General features: G+C 37.1%; 1 pseudogene; it reads right to left on the bottom strand.

The window, feature by feature from the left end:
• Nucleotides 1-2,113: 2,113 nt before the first annotated feature.
• LOC127544303 (splicing factor 3A subunit 3-like) lies at nucleotides 2,114-13,778 on the bottom strand (annotated as a pseudogene).
• Between the last annotated feature and the right edge of the window lie 6,780 nt (nucleotides 13,779-20,558).

Below are 20,558 nucleotides of genomic sequence, written 5' to 3'. Positions count from 1 at the left end.
AATTTCAATTAATGTTGTCCAGGACTGCATTATATTGACGACATGGGTGGTGGGGGGGGTGAGAAGGAGGGAGTCCATAGGAAAAGTACAGATTTCTTCTCTTTGTTAGAGTACTTTTTTATTGTTTAATTGTTTAGTCATGATCTCATAGACCATACATAGGGATTTCTTTCCCTCTTCAGTTGATCCTTTTGCCAGGAGATTAAAGGTCAAATGTCCCCAAGTCACACAGCTAGGAAGTGTCTGAGGCTGTATTTGGACTACAGTCACTTCAATTCCAGGTCCAGTGCTCTATATATTGACCAACAAACCACCTTTTAAATAATCTTTGGAGTACTTCATTTTATTCAGATTAACTGAACCATAGCTTTAAATGAAATCCAGCTCATTCCCAAGATCCTGATTCACACATTTTAAAAAATTTTAAATAACAATACAATTACCATCTTCCTTTTGTTAAAGAGCTTAATCTTTCTGATTAATAGCTTCCCTGTTTGATTTTTCTGAAAAAACAAAAAAAAAGTCTTGTGACTTTAAAGTATGTCTTATAACTTACTAGAATTCACAAAACCATGCCTTATTATGGGACTTAACTACAGGATTTCAGATTCCATAACTGGTTTTGAAGAAACGATTGGGAATGGTTCTTAATTGATAGGACAACTGATCAATGGGCACAGTAGGATGAGGGATATCCAGAAGATTTGTTTTCTATTATTAAGAATAGCTTATATAAGTAGCATCACTAAGGTCCTCCTCTGTTTCTTCAGCATAAAACTGAGTTCCAAAGGCTTTTTCAAGGATCCCTTGATATCTTGATCTTGATCTTGATCAAGGGATCAAGAGATACTATGGATCTCAATAGGACTTGGTCACTCCTACTAAACTGGAAAGACTTGGAATATGAGCTAGATTATGGATTATGTATCCTCTGAACTCAGCTAAACACAAATAAACTTATTAATAAAATGGTGGACAGAGGTGATGACAGTCTTTGACCACAGAAACTTGTGAACAAGCTGTGGAAAAGCCACATGTTCCAGTGGATGTACTACCCAGTGGATGAAATCACAGAAACTTGAAGTATTGAAATATTTTTTAGCTAATTGTCAGAATGAGACATTGTTCCTAAAAAGAAAATATCCACTTTAGGGACAATAACGTTTTCTTCTAGGAGGCTCTTAATAAGTCTTACCTTTAAAATTTTTTAAGAATTACAAAGCATTTTTTTTTCACAACAAATGAATCAGTATTATTCCCATTTTACAGATGAGAAACTGAAGCTTGAAAAGCTATAATGACTTTTCTAATTTCATGGCTAGTAAATGTTAAAAATGGAACATAAATCCATATCACCTAATGATTGAATTCTTTTTTTCTTTGATAACTTGAACTATTACTAAAATATTATTTGTATTGCAGATATAAAAAGTGAAAATAAGACAGAAAAACAAATTATATGATTCATGTGTACATTTACTATGTGCCAATATTAAAAATGCCTCAGAAGGTTGGGGTTAATGTAGTCACAATTTTAGAAAACTCCAGAATTATTTGCTAAAGGGTGGGAATTCCATTTGAAAAGATTTCATTGAATTTATTGGAAAGCAAAGTGGTGAGATGCTTCTGAAAGGTAGGGCAGAAAAGCAGATGGACTTACTGCTTATAATACATTTTTCACTAAGACCTAGTGTTAAATGACCACCATATTGAGATGAATAGCTCTAGTCAAGACTATTCAGTATGAAGAATGACCCCTGAGATTTCTACAACTAAAGCTTCAGTCAAAGTAAGTAAAGGAATAATTAAGGTATCAACCAACATATGAACAGAGATCATAGGAGCTGGAGTCTAGTGTTACAAGGGATCTCAGAGACCCTTTACTCCAGCCCCTACATCTATGTATCAAATCACTAAAGTTGTGACACAGGTAATAGGAATTTAGGCAATTTTTCCCCCCAGGACTCTTTGTGCTATAAAACTGAAGATTAAAGAGATTTCAAACTTATGTGCACATTTCTTCTCTTCACAACTCGCAGAGTCTTTGAGAATATGGATTTATGTGGAATAGAAATAGAACGCTCAACCAGTCATGAAGCTTGTCTCCAGGACTTTAGAGCAGCCCATGGCATTGCAAGTCCACATATGTCTTCTCACTCACAATCTTTCCACTAGAATCCTTATAACTCTTCCACAATATCAGGCTGCCACCATTCAGAGACCTTCTGCAGTTTCATCATGGTCCAGCATCTTCAATCAGGATCACTTTAGCAAAGTGATTGGAATGCCCAAAGGCCTCAAGCTATGGCTGCTGCCATTCTTAAAAGTGCCACTAGGAGGTCTCGGGTCCCCAGTAGGGGTATTTCCCACAGATCTCACAATTATGGCTGATAATAGAAGTTGTACAGCTTCTGGTAGGGAAAGGGTTTGCCATTCCAACTGAGGGACAGGTATTGTGTAAATCAGCGTTTCTCTTTATCTTCACTTTTACTCTCCCTTATTTGCTCTTCCTTCTCCTCTCTTTCCACTCCTGTCCGTTTGTTTTGTACATTTTCATGGGAGATGGTGGTGCTCCCTAAGAATCTACACATTTGTAAATCTGGGCTTTATTTCTTCTCGGTGTCACTAATCCCTAGTGCCCTAGGGAAATGACCTGCTCACTGCCTTGTAAGCAGAAAGCATCTGAACCTCTAACAGATGTCTCTGCATCCTTCAGGCCCCCCTTGTAAGAAGTTTTAGCCTGACCATAGCTCAATAGGAGACAGGAATAGTCTACATATGGATGGGTGAGGGAGGTTAGGGCAGAGAGAGCCCACACACTTTGTCAAGGGGAACAGAGGGCTGTTGTTATGCCAGAGGCTAGAGCAGATTTTGGTTTTTGGTTTTTTTTAAGGTAAGAACATCTTAAACAGCCTTTCAAGGCCCGATCTCCCAAGCAGTGAGGTAGTAGCTCCCCTATAAGCATGCCTCAGGGCTGCCTGCTGGCAGAGAACTTGTAAAGAGATAAAAATTCCCCCTCTCCATTTTTTTGGGTTTGTTTTTCTCTTAGTTAACTTTGGCATCTGACCTCATTTAATTTTTTTTTAATGGTAAAACATTATGCCTTCTTACTCTCAAGAAGCCCCTACAATCAGTTCCCTGTCCTTTTCATATGTTCCATATGAACATAGATAGGAAAGAATTTGTAAGAAGAGGGAATAAGGGAATTCTTTAGAAGGTCATAGAATTAAAGAGTTAGAGGATCCTTTGAGCTTTTTTAGATAAAAAATTTCTTATTGTTTCTGTGTCCCAGACCCTTTTATCAGTCAGGCTAATCCATGTCAAAAGAATGTCTTGAAGCACCTAAAATAAAATATATAGGAAACCAATTATATTAAAATATAGCTATAAAAATAAATATTTTTAAAATAAACTTCCAGACACCAGGTTAAGAACCCATGTTCTAGATAAACTTAGATCACTTTGCAAATTTAAGAACCTCTGTTCTAGTGATTTGCTGGAGGTCACATGGGAAGCAGAGCTTCCTCCCATCTTCTTTCACCAGATTCAACTCTCCTTTCACTAGACCCCAGTGTTCCATGATTGGAAAAACTCCAGGGAGCATGTGGCCTGGATATTCTACTGCTTGAATAGCTGTGTGACCTTCTGCTGATCATTTAACTTTTCTGAGCCCCAGGTTGCCCAGCTGTTAAGAGTTTGATCCTCTCTAAGATCCTCTCCAGGATGGATCACCTTTCACCTCCTCCAGTTAAAAATGCCTAGCATTTTTCTTAACATTTTAGATAATTTATTAAGAAGTGAATATCCTTAGGTTTGAGAAATGACTTCCAGCCAACAAAGAAGGCTTGCAAGATTGAGAGGAAGAGATGATTATAGGAGGGGAAGAAGGCATTGAGTAGAGGTGGAGTAGGTGGGAGTGATGTTCATGGCTGTACATAAGCTTCTGGGTTGTGCTTTATGTTTCTGGTAAGCCCTCAGTACTATGCAGTGTGTCCCCAATCCTACCCCGACTCCGATTTCCAAAGGGATGTAAGCCCTTTTGAAGGCAGATATTATTTCTTTTTTTTTGTGATTGTATTTCCAGCTTCTATCACAGTGCCTGATATATTTCCTGGGTTTTGTGTATGATGATGTGGGTTTTGGCTTGGGTATATGACTTCATGAGTACAAGGAAACCTTTTACCAATCTGTATCTACAACTTCAAATTTTATAGAATTACCTGGAACACAGAGAAGTTGCTCAGGATCCTCTTATTAGAGGTGAGCCTTGAATCTAGGTCTTCCCCAGATTCTCCATTCTCCATTACACTATGTTTCCTCTCAAACTGGAAGCTAGTGAATGGTTAACCAATGCTTGTTGAATGAATGTTGAATGAAGAGCAAGGGATGATACAACCATAATATCAGATCCAATGATCACTTCCTGTTTTTATTTTACAGGTGGGAAAACTAACACCCACAAACTTGCTCAATTAAGTGCCAGGGTTAGCACTAAAAGCTAATTCTTCTACTCCCAATCCAGAGTTCTTTTTATCATACTAGTTTGCTATAACAGTCATGTGTGACATAGGGAGATACAGCAGTTCTTAATCATCTTTTTAATAGATACAGCTCTTAGGCTCAGAGAGGTAAACTTGTTCAAGACACATAATCAGTAACAGAACCAGGATTGTACCTCCAGTAACATACAGTTGAATGGAGGGTACCCCTACTTTCCTGACTTGTGCCCAATGATGAGCCCCAATATACTCTTTCCTTTCTTATTCTGTGACTGTGCCCATTGGCTGGCAGAGAAGCAGCTTATCTCTATCACCTCCCTTCTCTTCTTTCCTCTAAGCAAAAATGTAACCAGTGCAAGGTACTCTATTTTTAAGAACAATCTATATTCTTCAACTATTCTGAACTCAGTCAGATTTTATCCACACCTCTGAGTTCAACCATCTTCCCTCCCAATATCTCGAAACCCTTCTTATAGCCTTCACCTTGGAAGAAGCAGCTGATTCGCCATTTATTTAACCTCCTTTTATAACTCACATCCTGCTGAGTCAAGCTGGATTGGGTTTCCCACATTTCACAAGTTTTTCTGTTTTTAGATTGCTCTTGTCCATCACCCTCTCATCTGAAAACTAGCTGTGAATTGTCCTTCATTCACAGAAACTCTTTTCATTCACAAGTTCCCAGGTGAACCCACTGTGATAGTTTTTATCTGGGCATCTATATTTGCCTAGCTGTGGTAACAGGAAGAAACAGAGCAGGAATAATACAGAAGAAGACATCAGAGAAAGAGCACAGTCAGAAGAGTGATGTGTGAGTCCCAAGCCACTGATCTTAGGATAGAGTAATGGACAGGGTAATACCCTAGGGGAAATAGTGATGAACAAAAGATTTGTTTTTAGTGATCCTGGTCTTGCTTCTTCACTGCTTCCCCCTTTCTTTCTCATAATACAGAATCATAGATTTAGAGTTCAAAGAAATCTTAGAATTCATTCACTGATTCCTTCATTTTACAGATGAGAAAACTGAGGTCCACAGGGGTTAAGTGACTTTCCTGCAGTCGCCCAGGGAACTAAGTGGCAAACTAGTTTTCAACCCAGGTCTCCTGACTTAAATATACCCACTGTGGTACATGAATCACCAGCAGCAGGAGCATAAATTGGAAGTCAATTATTTCTTCTAGTTCTAGTTTCTAATCCCTGTGGGTCTTCTCCTCTCAGACTGATTACTTTTTTTTTTTTTTTACTAAAAAGGCCATTCTTTACCACATTTCTTTCTTATCTAGCTTTAATTATTGATTGAGCAGTGCCTCTGTCAAACTGAAACCTATTAAAGATATTATCTTAAAAAGGTAAATATTCTAAGACTTGTGATGGAAAGAGCCATTCGCATACAGAAAGAAAACTACAGAGACTGAATGTGGATCAAAGCATAGTATTTTCACTTTTGCTATTGTTGTTATTGTTTGTTTGCTTGTACTTTTTAATCTTTCTTGTGATTTTTTCCCCTTTTGGTCTGATTTTTCTTGCACAGCATGATGAATATAGAAATATGTTTAGAAGAATTGCACATCCCAATGTTAAAAAGAGCCAAGTCCATTACAGTTGTTCATCACATAATCTTGTTACTTGGTGCAATGTTCTTTTGGTTCTCCTCACGTTAATCAGCATCAGTTCATGTACGTCTTTACAAGCTTTTGTGAAATCGACCTGCTCATCATTTCTTATAGAACAATTATATCCCATTACATTCATATAGCATAATTTATTTATCCATTCCCCAATTGATGGGCATCCACTCAATTTTCAGTCTCTTGCCTCTACAAAAAAGGGTTGCTACAAACATTTATGTACTTGTGGGTCCTTTTCCCTTTTTTATAATCTTTTTCAGATACAGACCCAGTAGAGACACTGCTGGATCAAAGGGTATGCACAGTTTTATAGCCCTTTGTGCATAGTTTCAAATCACTCTCCAGAATTGTTGGGTCATTTCACAACTCTATAAATAATGCATTAGTGTTCCAGTATTCTCACATCCCCTCAAACATTTATCATTATCTTTTCTTGTCTTCTTAGCCAATCTGAGAGTTGAGAAGTGGTAACTCAGAGTTAATTTGCATTTTTCTAATCAATAGAGATTTGGAGTATTTTTTTTTAAAATGTGACTAATAATGGCTTTAATTTCTTCACTTGAAAATTGTCTGTTTGTATCCTTTAACTATTTGTTAATTGAGGATGGCTTGTATTCTTATAAATTTGAGTCTATATATTTTAGAAATGAGGCCTTTATCAGAAACATTGGCTGTTGAATATTTTCCCCCAGCTTTCTGCTTCCTTCTATTCTCGGCTGCATTGGTTTTGTTTGTGCAAAATTATGCATTTTGAATTTCATAATGTTCTTTAGTTCTTCTTTGGCCACAAATTCCTCCCTTTTCCACAAATCTGAGAGATAGACTTATCCCTTCTTCTCCTAATTTGCTTATACTATCACCCTTTATGTCTAAATCATGAACCAATTTTGACTTTATCTTGGTATAGGGTGTTAAGTGTTCATCAGTGCCTAGTTTCTGCCACACTATTTTCTAGTTTTTTCCAGCCTTTTTCTGGTTAAATAGTGAGTTATTATACCAGAAGCTAGAGTCTTTGGCTTTATCAAACCCTCGATTACTATAGTTATTGACTATTGTGTTTTATAAACCTAATCTATTTTCATTGATCCACTACTCTGTTTCTTAGACAGTACCAAATGGTTTTGATGACTTCTGCTTTATAATATAGTTTTAGGTCTTGTATGACCAGGCTGCCCTCCTTTGAAATTTTTTTTTCATTAAAAATTCCTCCTTATAACAAGGAAATGGGGCAGCTAGGTGGTGCAGGAGATAGAGTACCAGTTAGAAAGACCTGAGTGCAAATCCAGTAAAAAAACAAGACAGTCCTTGCTTTCAAAATACTTATATTTTAAACAAGGCGACAACACAGTCTCCCACAGTGGTCTTTAGAGAATCATCTTCTTTGATCTTCCTAACTAGAATTATTTTTTCTATTTTTGACTTTCCTGTCATGTATAGAATATATATGTCATATAGCCATAGCTACTTATTTGGAAGTGCTTAATAATAACAATTAATAGTAGTCCTCCATTAAAGTTCTATTGCAATGTCTTTTCATAGCATAGAGATGGCAGTGAGCTCTATAAAGTTGTGCCTTTTCATTACACCACAAGATCTCTCATTGTAGCAGCTTGTGTTATGGAGCTCTGAATCTACCACAAATATCTGTTCATACTATGCTCACACTAGTGGCCTCTTAATCTACTTTCACATTAGGCTAGCCTTGTTAATAGAAATGGATTAAGTTGGGAACCTTAATTTGCACAGGTTATAACAAGAGGAAATAAGTCAGGGTCAATGAAAGTGACTGAACTGATGACAGTGATCCATTTAAAGAGCTCAAATATTTAGAGCAAATACACTGAATGATCCAGTCCCAAGACATCTCTTACTATGAAGCAAACTAGCTGAAAATTGGAATGGTCCATGCCATTCCAAGGAATTAGGGACATTTTCAGGGGGAAGCATGAAGTAGCACTAATGCTCTTGGAGATCAAAGGTGCTTCGCCTCTAAACAAGGAACAGAACACACACTACTCAGAGTTATTCAGAGAAAAACATTCAGGAGTGATCCTATACATGGGCTTTCTTTCGAATGCCAATTCCAAGTTTTTATGTGTTACAAAGTCATCGGGGTAGGAAGAGTGAGAGAGAGAAAGAGAGAGAAGAAAAGAGGGACAGAGGGAGAGAGAGAGAGGGAGGGAGGGAAAGAGAGGGAGAGTCATAGGGAAGGAGAGGGAAGAGGGGGACAGGGAGAGAGGGGAAAGGAAAGGTGAAGAGGAAGAGGAGAGAGAAAGGGAAGGGGAAGGGGAACAAGGAGAAGGAGAAGGGGAAGAGGAAGGGGAAAGGGAAAAGGGAAAGGGAGGAGGAGAGAGAGAAGGAGAGGGATGGGAAGGGGGAGGGAGGCTAGGGAAGAAATAAAGAGGAATCAGCTCCTGGCAATAATCCTAATGAGAGACCCAACCTTTCTACTACTCTGAGGCTTTCAATATATAAAAACAGGGCACCAAAGAACCTTTTTGCTGCTTCTCTTAATTTGACTCAGGTACCATGAGTGAAACAGATTTGCTGACCAGATGGCCAGTAACAAACACAAGTAAACCTGGGGGGCGGGGGGGGGGGGGAAGGGGAAGGAGGAAGATCAATTCAGATCTGGGGAATCTGGTTTTTATGGATGACTTTGTTGGGTGTCTATATGAAAGTTTAATATGTCAGGACAAGAGGCCTGAAGTTTTAGGCATACCAAAGTACAAGGTAATATCAATAGACATTATTTTGAGAGGTAGTCTGATGTGGTAGATGACTTCCATCTCTCTTCCTGCTTTGGAATTCCTCTCCTCCGTCTTCTCTACCTTCCAGCTCTAATCTTGTATGCATAGTTGGCTGCATGCATTAACGAATGAATTTTTAAAAATCTATTCAAAACCATGTACAAAGCATTGTTGCTATTTGTCCTTCATTTTTGAAGATAGCTCTGACATCAGGAAGGTATAGTTTAGGATGACTGGAAATGGCCCTGGATGAAGAGGGAGACCTCAGCCTTTTTTCCAGTTAATACGCTGAAGTAGATGTACAAACTGGGATCAATGAAATCCCTGCAAGTCAAGGCACCCAAATTGTAAATTATACCTCTGGATAAGGATTGTGTGTGTGTGTGAATTAGGGAACCTACTGCAAATGGACAACTATGTATAGTGTATGTATCATATTAATGAAAATGTGGTCCAAATAATAGGAATTTAGACTTTTTTTTCCCCAGAACGATTTTTTTTTTTAGGGGAAGGGGGCAAGGCAATTGGGATTTTCCCAGACCAGATTTGAACTCAGGTCTGCCCCTCTGTCTACTTTGCCATCTACTTTTCATAGAACCTTTTAAAATATTAAACAAAAGATTAAATAGATTTTTAAATCTTCACTCTGTATCTTTTTTCTTCACAAGACGCATGCTAGAAGGTTAGATTATATACCAGAGTCTTTGAGACTTGCTTGTATAGAATAGAAATATGCCAAATCCTAGAATACTCCACCAGTCATGGAGCTTGTACTTAAGACACTAGAATGACTACTTCACAGCATTCTTATTCATAACATTTTCACTAGATCCTATTCTAACGTCAGGCTGTCACCATTCAGAGGCCTTCTGCAGTTTCAGCATACTCCATATAGAGATAGCATCTTCAATCTGGATCACATTAACAAAGTGATTGGAATGCCCAAGTCATGGTCATGATGCCATTCCTCAAAATACCACTGGAAAGCCTTGGGTCCTCATAGGTGTAGTATCCCACAGAACCGTGCAGCTTATACAGCCAGTGAGGATGTATAAGTTGCCATTCCAACTGAAGGACGGGTATTTGGGGTTGTAGGAAATCTGTTCTCTTCTTCTTCTTTTTTTTTTAAATTTAATTTTTATTTAATAATTACTTTATATTGACACTCGTTTCTGTTCCCTTCCCTCCTCTCTCCGCCCCCTCCCCTAGATGGCAAGCAGTCCTTTATATGTTGGATATGTTGCAGTATATCCTAGATACAATATATGTTTGCAGAACTGAACAGTTCTCTTGTTGCATAGGGAGAATTGGATTCAGAAGGTATAAATAACCCGGGAAGAAAAACAAAAATGCAAATAGTTCACATTCGTTTCCCAGTGTTCTTTCTTTGGGCGTAGCTGCTTTTGTCCGTCATTTATCAATTGAAACTCAGGTCTCTTTGTCAAAGAAATCCACTTCCATCAAAATATGTCCTCATACAATATCGTTGTCGAAGTGTATAATGATCTCCTGGTTCTGCTCATTTCACTTAGCATCAGTTCATGTAAGTCTCGCCAGTCCTCTCTGTATTCATCCTGCTGGTCATTTCTTACAGAACAATAATATTCCATAACATCATATACCACAATTTACCCAGCCATTCTCCAATTGATGGGCATCCATTCATTTTCCAGTTTCTAGCCACTACAAACAGGGCTGCTACAAACATTTTGGCACATACAGGTCCCTTTCCCTTCTTTAGTATTTCTTTGGGATATAAGCCCAATAGAAACACTGCTGGATCAAAGGGTATGCACAATTTGATAATTTTTTGGGCATAATTCCAGATTGCTCTCCAGAATGGTTGGATTCGTTCACAACTCCACCAACAATGCATTAGTGTTCCAGTTTTCCCGCATCCCCTCCAACATTCATCATTATTTTTTCCTGTCATCTTAGCCAATCTGACAGGTGTGTAGTGGTATCTCAGAGTTGTCTTAATTTGCATTTCTCTGATCAATAATGATTTGGAACACTCTTTCATATGAGTGGTAATAGTTTCAATTTCATCCTCTGAAAATTGTCTGTTCATATCCTTTGACCAGTTATCAATTGGAGAATGGCTTGGAAATATGTTCTCTTCATCTTCACTTTCATTCTCACTAATTTGCTCTTTCTTTTCCTCTTTCTGCCTGTTTGTGTTGCACATTTTCATGTGAGATGGTGGTGCTCTCCAAGACTCTACATCTTCGTAGCCCATATTCTGGGCTTCAAGGAAAGCAATGTCTTTATTCTTTTCAATGTCCCCTTTGGCACCCATGGATTTGGTATTCTTAGCAAACAGAGGAAGCAAGTGATTCCAGGGGCTTGTCAGTGTCGAACAGCCTCTGGACTCTCAGTGGCCTTCTACATTTCGGCCCCAAAGCCAAGAGTATAGATTTTAATCCATCCACAAGCAAGAAAGCCAACTTTTCCCAGGAGGGAAATTCAGAGAGGTCAAGAAGAGCTCCAGTGTGGGTCAGTGAGCTGCTTGTTTTTTTTGGCCTGCCTGGGAAGATTCCGTTGTCCCATTTCTTCTCAAATTCATTCGAAATCTTTCCTTATTCTGTCCCTGCAGTTGTGGAGGTATTCAAGCAATATCTCCAGCCACCCCTTGTACTCTGCACTCTTTCTTTGGAAATATCAAATAATAGGTCAAAGATAGACATGTGTGTGATATATAGCCCAGTTTCTCAGACACTTTCGAGTTAATATCATGAAGTTTGAGTTGACAGTCAAGAAGATCCAGATAAAGGCCATATTCTTTTTGATCGGTGAGTTCCAATGAGTTTTGTGCCTCTTCACTAGCTCTCAGGAGCTCTTCAAATTTCAGTGATATTGGTACCCAAATCTCATTTGGGTGCTTTCAGTTGAATTCTTTTATGTTTGTGTCTATGAAAAGATTCTACAAATTCGTCTGGTCCTTAAATAGCACTGAACTTCTCCTTTCTTAACCCATCCTGGTCATCATACAAATCTTTCAGACTTCCACTTATTTCATGTACTTGTTCTGTACAGACCATATGAGATAGTACGAGTTGATCTGATGCTGGAATATGGACATCTTAATGAACATTTCCTGGGCCATGATGTCCTTCTCTTTAAAGTAGCACCGCTAGGACTCCAAGATCATCTCCAACTTCTCTGTACCAGCTCCACATCACACCAACAGCTGCCATGACAGGTTCAGCTCAGGGTACTCAGCTTCCTGTGTCTTACTCCCTGGAACACCAAAGTTCTAATAAGGTTTCAACCTAGCTAGAAGTCCTTTATTTTAAAAAAAGAGTTTTTATTAACAATTTTTTTTACCAGCTTCTTAAGCCTAGACAATGATCAACAACACCAACAAAAACAAATCAAGTCTTGATTTGTAAGGTTTCTGATTTCTGTGGTGTAAATTCTCACACTGAATAATTGACTATTATCTGTCATTAGCTTCCGAAACTGAGGATTCAGTTAGATTATAATTGGGCAGCCAGAGTTGACTGTTGTCATTTGATAGATCTTCCCAAGCTTGAAGTCCTCCTTTTTAAAAAAAATTTAAAAGTTGGCAAGAAGGAAAGCATTTATTAAGCATGTATTATGTGCCAAATAGTGTCCTAAACAGTCATGCAAATATCTTATTTAATCTTCATGACAACCCATAAGATAGAGGCTATTATTACCCCCATTCTGCAGAGGAGGAAACTGAGGCAGGCAGAAGTTAAGTGGCTTGCCCAGAGTCACAGTACTAATAAGTAAGACCAGATTTCATCTCATATCTTTCTAACTTCAGGTCTATCTCTAAGGTTTACAAAGCAATTTACAATATTATCTCACTTTATCCTCAAAAAAACCCTAGGAGGTGGGTATCATTGTCATCTCTATCTTACAGAACAGAATAGTGAGACTAAGTGATTTGCTTTTGATATATAAGTACCTCTGAGCAGGAGGTGAATTCATATCTTTCTAACTTCATATCTAGCACTCCTGACTGATGCTAAATCATCTTAATATTTTATATCTTCCTAGGATTTAGATGTAGAAGGAGCTTGACACTTAGATTAAGGGAAATGACTTGCCCTCAGTCTCATAAACAGCAAACATCTGAATCTCTTATGTGACTCTCTGTATCCTGAGCAGACCTTATAAGAAGCTATCAGCCTGAGCACAGATCAGTAAGAGACAGGAATAGCCTGGCTAAGGAGGTAGCATCTTAAACAGCCTCCCAAGGCTTGATCTCCCCAGTAGTGAGGTAGTGGCTCCCCTAGAAGCATGCCTCAGGGCTGCCTACTGGCAGGAAACTTGTAAGGAGACAAAAATTTCCCCTCTCCGTTTTTTTTTTTTGGTTTGTTATTCTCTTAGCTTTGGCATCTGACCTCATTTAATTTTTTTATGGTAAATATTATGCCTTTGCTCCCCAAAAACCTCTACTACCAGGACCCCTATCCTTTTTATGTATGTACCATGATATAAATAGGAAAGATTTATAAGCAAGGGGCCTAGGGAAAGCATTCCCTAGAAGGTCCTAGGATTAAGGAGTTGGGGGGACTACTGACTTCTAAACTAAATATTCTGGGCCTCAGACCCTTTTGTCAGTAATTGTGAATCCTCCTCAGAAGAATGTCTTTAAACACCTAAAACAAAATATGTACTATCACAAAGGAAACCAGTTATATTGGAATTCAGTTAAAAAATTCTTTTTAAACAAGTTCAGAGACATGAGCTTAAGAACCTAAGTTCTAGATAAATTCCCTTATATCACAAATTTAAGAAATCCTGTTCTAAGGACTTGTGCAAGATCACACAGCAGAGCTGTGATACATACCCACTTCTTTCATCAAATTCAGCTCTTTTTGCATTAGGTCCCAGTGTTCCTTGCACGATGTGGCTGGAGAAGGGCGCATGTGGACTGGACTTAATCTCAACTTCTACTGCTTGAATAGCTGTGTGAAACTTAACATTTAACTTTTCTGAGCCCCAGATTGCTCAGCTGTGAAATGAAGAGTTTGGACTAGATGCCCTCTAGGTCCTTTCTCCTCTCTCAGTTAAAAATATCTCCTCCAATTGTTTTGACAAAGTACCTAAATTTTTTCTCAACATTTAAAGAAAATCTCTTAAGATGTGAATATCCTCATATTAAAGGATAACTTTTGTACAACAAAGAAGACTTGCAAAATTGAAAGAGATGATTACAGGAAGGGAAGAGGTCATTGAATAAGCAGGAATGGTAGAATCAAAGATTGCTTTCTTTTTATTTTACTTTTGCCTCAATTCTTGGTGACATTAAGGACTGAGCTCTCTCTAGCTTTTCATTTCATGTTAAGGAAAATGTCCATTCATAGTTTGAAGAAGTCCCATTAAGGATTTTGCATTTTTTTTGCCAGTTGACTTTTTTTTATAATAGCTTTTTATTTTTCAAAATACATGCAAAGATTGTTTTCAACATTCATCCTTGTAAAATCTTGGCCCCCAGTTTTTCTCCCTCCCTCCTGCCTCTCCACTCCTATAGACAGCAAGTAATTCAATATAGGTTAAACATGTGCAATTCTTCTAAACCCATTTCCACATTTATCTTGCTGCACAAGAAAAATCAGATCAAAAAGGAGGAAAAAATGAATTAAAAAAAGCAAGCAAGTAAACAACCCAAATAAAAAGATTGAATAATACCACAATAAAAAAGGTGAAAAAACTATGTTGTGATCCACATTCAATCCTTATAGTCTCTCTCTGTATGCAGATGGCTCTCTCGATTACAAAAACTGGCCTGAATTGGAATTGGCCTGAATCACCTCATTGTTGAAGAGAGCCGCATCTATCACAGTTGATCATCATATAATCTTGTTGCTGCTATGTCCAATGCTCTCTTGGTTCTACTCACTTCACTTAGCATCAGTTCATTAAATCTCTCTAGGACTCTCTGAAATCATTTTGCTGATTGTTTCTTGCAGAACAATAATATACCTTGACATTCATATGCCATACTTATTCAGCTATTCTCCAACTGATGGGCATCCACTCAGTTTTCAGTTCCTTGCCACTATAAAAAGGGCTGCTACAAACATTTTTGCACATATGGGTCCTTTTTCCTTTTTTATTATCTTTTTGGTATATAGAACCAGTAATGAGACTGTTGGAACAAAAGGTATACACATTTTGATAGCTCTTTGTTGTCAATCACTTTAAAAATATTTATTTATAACTAAATAGAAAATAAGAAAAAACAAAATAGAAAAAGAAAGACACAAAAGGAAAATCAAAATCAGAACAAAACAAAACATTGACATGTGCCCAGCAGAATATCAGGGAGGATTCAAAATATGTAACAATAAAATTTCCATTTTAAGAAAGCATATATAATAATAGAAGAGATTATATTCAAGACTTCTATCTTTTTTTTTTTTTTTTGTTTTCTGCTGTGTACATTTTACTTTATTTTTTTCCTTCTTTTTATCTCCCCATTTCTCTCAAGCAGGCTACAATTAAGCAGACATATTTATATATACATACATATATAAACACACACACACATATATATTTACATGCATAGATATACCCCCACACACATATAAACATATTCACACTCCCCATATACCCATACACATATCTCTATATACATATACATACACATGGATGCATATGTACACACCCACACATATATGTACACACACGCATACACATTCATAGGCATGCATCTAAAACAATATTAATATGGCTGAAATATAATGTAGATTTCTCTCTTAATTGAATCTTTAAATTTGACTTTGTCTGAGAGCAATGATAACTAGCCCTAATTTTTTTCCTGATAAATTCTAGTCCTAGTCCTTCTTTTAGTGTTTGTGTACACCTCTTATGTCCTATTCCTGCTATTTCTTCTATTTTAATTCTATTCTTTAACTTGCCTTGCTATTACTTAACCTCTCCTCACTCATGGATCCCTCCATTATCATAATTTGCCTCTCACCTTTTCCCTTTCTCTTTCTCCCTTTCCCATTAATCTCCATTCCTTTTCCCACTGCCATAAATCTACATACCCTTCTTATCCTAGTCCCTCCCTTCTTATTTCCTTATAGATTTTGGAAGTATATATGGTAATCTTTCTTTTGAGCTACTGATGTCAATCTTAAATATATGGTATACATTTCTATGTAAAAACATAAACAATTTGTCCTAGAGTCCCTTGAAATTTATCTTTGATGTTGGCTCTTATATATTAAATTTTCTATTAAGTTTGGATTTAGTTGAGACAAAGTCCTGAAAATCTGCAAGCCCATTGAATGTCCATTTTTAAAAATTCAGTATCATGGTTAATTTTGCAGGATATGATATTTTGGCTGCAGGCCTAGTTTTTTTGATTATCGATATGTTATTCTGGGACCTGCAATCTTTTATTGTAGCTGCTGACAAATCCTATATGGTTCTATTTATATCTTCAGTATATTTGAATTGTTTTTTTTTTGTTTGTTTCTTGTATAATTTTCTCTTTGATCTGAGGTTTTTGAAATTTGGCAAAAAATTCTTATGTGTTGTCTTTGATTTCTTTGAGATGGTGATTGGTGGATTTTTTCTATTTCTGCTTTCCCCTCGTGTTCTATCACTCCAGGACAAATTTTTCTTTCATTATTGTGACAAAATCCTTTTTAAGTCACAGCTTTTACCCATTATTCTTATATTTTCTCTTCTTGATCTGTTCTCCAGATCTGTTGTTTTTCTTTTGAGATGTTTCACATTCTGTTCTATTTTTTCATTCTTTATATATATTTTTTTTTTGGTCTCATAGCTATACTAACTTCCTCTTGCTATATATAGAATATAGTTATACTAACTTCAAGAAATTCTTCTAATTTTCAAAGAAATATATATTTTTTTCTTTTCAGAGTTTTTACCTCCTTTTCCAGTTGGTTGATTTTTTTTCATAATCTTGTTTTTCTTGGATGGTTATTACATTTAAAAAGCTTTTCCTCAATCTCTCTCATTTGATTTTTAAAATCTTTTTTGAGTGAAGATAGAAAATATGACTGGATTTTGCCTCTAATGACATCATGATCTTGAGTGTCCAATATTTGTTGAGCTCTTCTGCTGTCCTAGATATTGGTGCTACATAATAAGAATATCAAAAAGGATAGATGAAATAATTCCTGCCATAAGGGACTTTATATTTTATCAGTTAAGACAATAAGTATGATATGGACATTTTTTTGTTTTTGTTGACTGGGTATGCACAAACATTTGAAGGATCAAGAAAAAGTCTCATGCAGGTGATGACATTTGATTTGAGCTGCAAGGGAAAATGGAGGTTTTAAGAGGCAGAAGTGAAGAGCATTCCAGTTAGTGATACAGTCAGTTATTAAAGGTGAAATGTCTTGAGTAAGAATGAAAAAATGAGTTTGATTGAACCAAAAACCATATAAACAAAAGTAAGTACAATAATAGAATGGGAAAGGTAGGGCAGAACAGGATTATTAAGGGCATTAAATGTAAAATAGAAGAGTTTGTATTTTATTATGTAGATAATAGAGAGCTACTGGTGTTTTCTGAGCTGTGACAGGACATGATCAGATCTATGCTTTAGGAGTATTGTTTTGGAAGCTCTATGGAGGGCAGAATGGAGAAGTAAAAGATTCGAATTAAGGAAACCAGGTAGGAAGCTGTTGTAATAATAATCCAGATGAGAATTGATGAGGGACTAGGTGATGATTGTGAGAATAGAGATGAGTACAGATGGGAAATTTGTATAATTACATCCTTAGGGTTGGGTCAAGCGAAATTAGAATTGAGTTATTTTTCAGTGTTGATTATAGGTTGGCACTCTATGAGTGAAGTGATATGTTTGAAAGTTATGGAAGGATAAATGTTGGGAATTCAGAACTGGGATTATGGAGTTCTACTTAGGTTTGAAAAACTAGCCTGTTAAAGTGAAATTGCCAAAACCATGTCCTTAAGGGACTCATACTTGCCTGGAATTTTTCATTAGTTAACAAAGAGGTAGGAAAGTATACATTCTTATTGACTGTCCAGTGAAAGATGGACTATTGGGCATTGACATGCTAGTATCCAATGGAAAATGAAACTCCAAACTACCATCCAATCACATTTCAATTTAACAAGCATTTACCATATCATTGTAGTAGCCATGGAGCTATGTGCTGAGGATACAAAGACAAACCTAAACAAACAATATAGTTCCTACCCTCAAAGAACTTACATTGAGGGGAATTTTTTTTTCTTTGTATTTCTAGTGCTTGGTGTACTATCTTGCATAAAGCAGGTACCCAATTAATGCTTGCTGACTTGGCTTAAATTAAATTGGTGACGGGGATGTGTAAGGATATAACATTTAAACAGATAAAGAAAATATAATTTGAGGAAGGAAAGTACACTAAGAAAGAGATGGTTATAAATAAACTTTGTCTTAGAGCTCTAGTGAGATGATAATGGGGAGTAGTTGGAAAGGAGAAGCTTTTGATTATATAAGGATCTCTGCAGGGTTGTATTGTAGTGGGTCAATCTGTGTTAGCATAATTACACTCCTTACTGGTGTAGTAAACCACAAAGGCAATAGACCTTAAAAATAACTTTAATCTGAGTTTATGTATTTCTCTATTACCCCCAGCCTTTTTCTACTGGATGTGGTGGAAAGAGAACTAGAACCAGTCTGAGTACTAACACATACTTACTTTCCAAAGAATTCACACTGTATTTCATCATTTCTCTCCTAACACAAAGTACTGGGAACATTGTACTCCATGTTGATTGACTGACCTTCTGTGTATTCTAAGCTTATAATATGCTACTTTACAAGTGTTAAATGCAATGTTAAGAGGAAACAGTAGGGATTAAATGTTACTATATAGAAGAATAGTGTGGGCCTAGCTCTTGCAATAGATGAAGAAAAGCAAGAGATCAAGAGATAGATGGATTAAAAAAGACAAGGAAAGCAGGAAATAGTCATGGATTCTAAAATTTCAGAACTTCAAGGGACAAGAGATTCAGTCCAATCCCTTTATTTTATTTGTGAGAAACTTGAGCCTTTGAGAGGTAAAGTTCTTTGTCCATACTGGCAGAGCTGAGACTAGGATCCAGATCTTTTGGTTTCTAGTTGACACCAGGAGATGTCTGTGAAAGATGGAGATCAGCATAACAAACGTTCACTTGGGATGGAGCATCTACTTTTTTCAGATAGTCATTGGGAGAAGATTTTGAGAAGGGATTGAATTTGTATGACTGAAACATCTCCCAAGCTGGTTAAGAAAGGTTATCCATCCATCTATCCATCTACCTATCTACTCACCCACCTAATCTACCTGTCCATTTACCTATCTAATCAGTTTAAAAAACATTTAAAATACCTTTGTTGCATTTGAAAATTATGGTAGTGTCTTACACTAACTATGGTAGTGTTGATAACTTAAGGGCAAGAGAGTAAGGGCTACAGAATTGTAGGTTCTTTGAATGTATAAAGTCCTTATATAACAGTTTCATTGAAAGACTGAGTTCTTGAGGGTACAATTTAGATATCCCTTCTTCCCCCAATATCTGGACTATAGCGATGAAAGGGATAACAGAAGCAAGCAGTTTGCCATGGCCTTTTCCCCACAAAGGATTTAGAGTGTTCCATGACCATTAACTGAGAATGTTCTCTGCTCATTCTCTTGAAGGCTCAGCATATGTGTCTGGAACAAGACTCTTCAAGGACATCCCTATATACATTGTTGGCTCCTGGTTGTGAGAGCGTGGAATTATGGGGTGGCTACTGCAGAGAAATTAATATCTGGAGGGAATATTTGAATGTCACGTTGAAGAGAGATTGAGCTTTTTTAATTTCCAACAAAACAATTGCTCAGCTTTAGCTCATCTGTTATTTGAGAATTGGATCTTGCCTAAGGAAACTTCTAGGAGACCATCCACTCCTTTTCATTAGTGAAACATTGACAACAAAAAACAAGGTGTCGCTGCCCTCTGAAATGCCATCCTACATGCTTAGGATGTAAGCATCCTCCCTCCTCTTGTGGTGCTGGGCACTGACACAGAATTGGACTTAGAAGGGAGCTTGGGGATTCTATAATTCAATTCAGGATTCCTCTCCACAGTGTCATTTATCTTTAGTCTTCTAGTTTCTACTTGTAGATGTCCAGGCAGAGGAAACTCAGTCTATTCCAGGATATCTTTAGGAGGATTAGGAAGTCTTTCTTGACATCAAGAATAAATTTATTTTTTATTTTGGTAACTTCAACCTATTGCAACTAGATGGCACAGTGGGTAGAACATCAGGTCTGAAATCAGAAATAACCGAATTCAAATCTAATCTGAGACACTTAGCCATATGACTCCAATTGTCTTGTAGAAGTTACAAAAGCTCAATTTCCCTCTGACCTGACATTCCAATATTCTCTTCAGATATTAACTTCTCTGCATTCACAATCAAATGATACTACCCTCCCACAGCCAGGGGCCAACGGTTTATAAAACTCACCAACACTGGAGTCGGAAGGCGATGTATTCATACCTAGCCTCAGACACTTGGGCAAGTCATTTAACTCTGCCTCAGTTTCCTCATCTGCAAAATGAGATGGAGAAAAAAATGACAAACTACTCCCTTATCTTTACCAAGAAAACACCACCACCACTACCAGCATGATTTTGGGAAATTTAGAGGGAATTTTGACTCTGCTGTCCTGTGTGTTAAT

This window comes from Antechinus flavipes, chromosome 1 (genome assembly GCF_016432865.1).
Source record: "Antechinus flavipes isolate AdamAnt ecotype Samford, QLD, Australia chromosome 1, AdamAnt_v2, whole genome shotgun sequence".
NCBI lineage: Eukaryota > Metazoa > Chordata > Mammalia > Dasyuromorphia > Dasyuridae > Antechinus > Antechinus flavipes.
The sequence above is the reverse complement of the archived record's forward strand: the minus strand, read 5'-3'. Positions and strand labels throughout refer to the sequence as shown.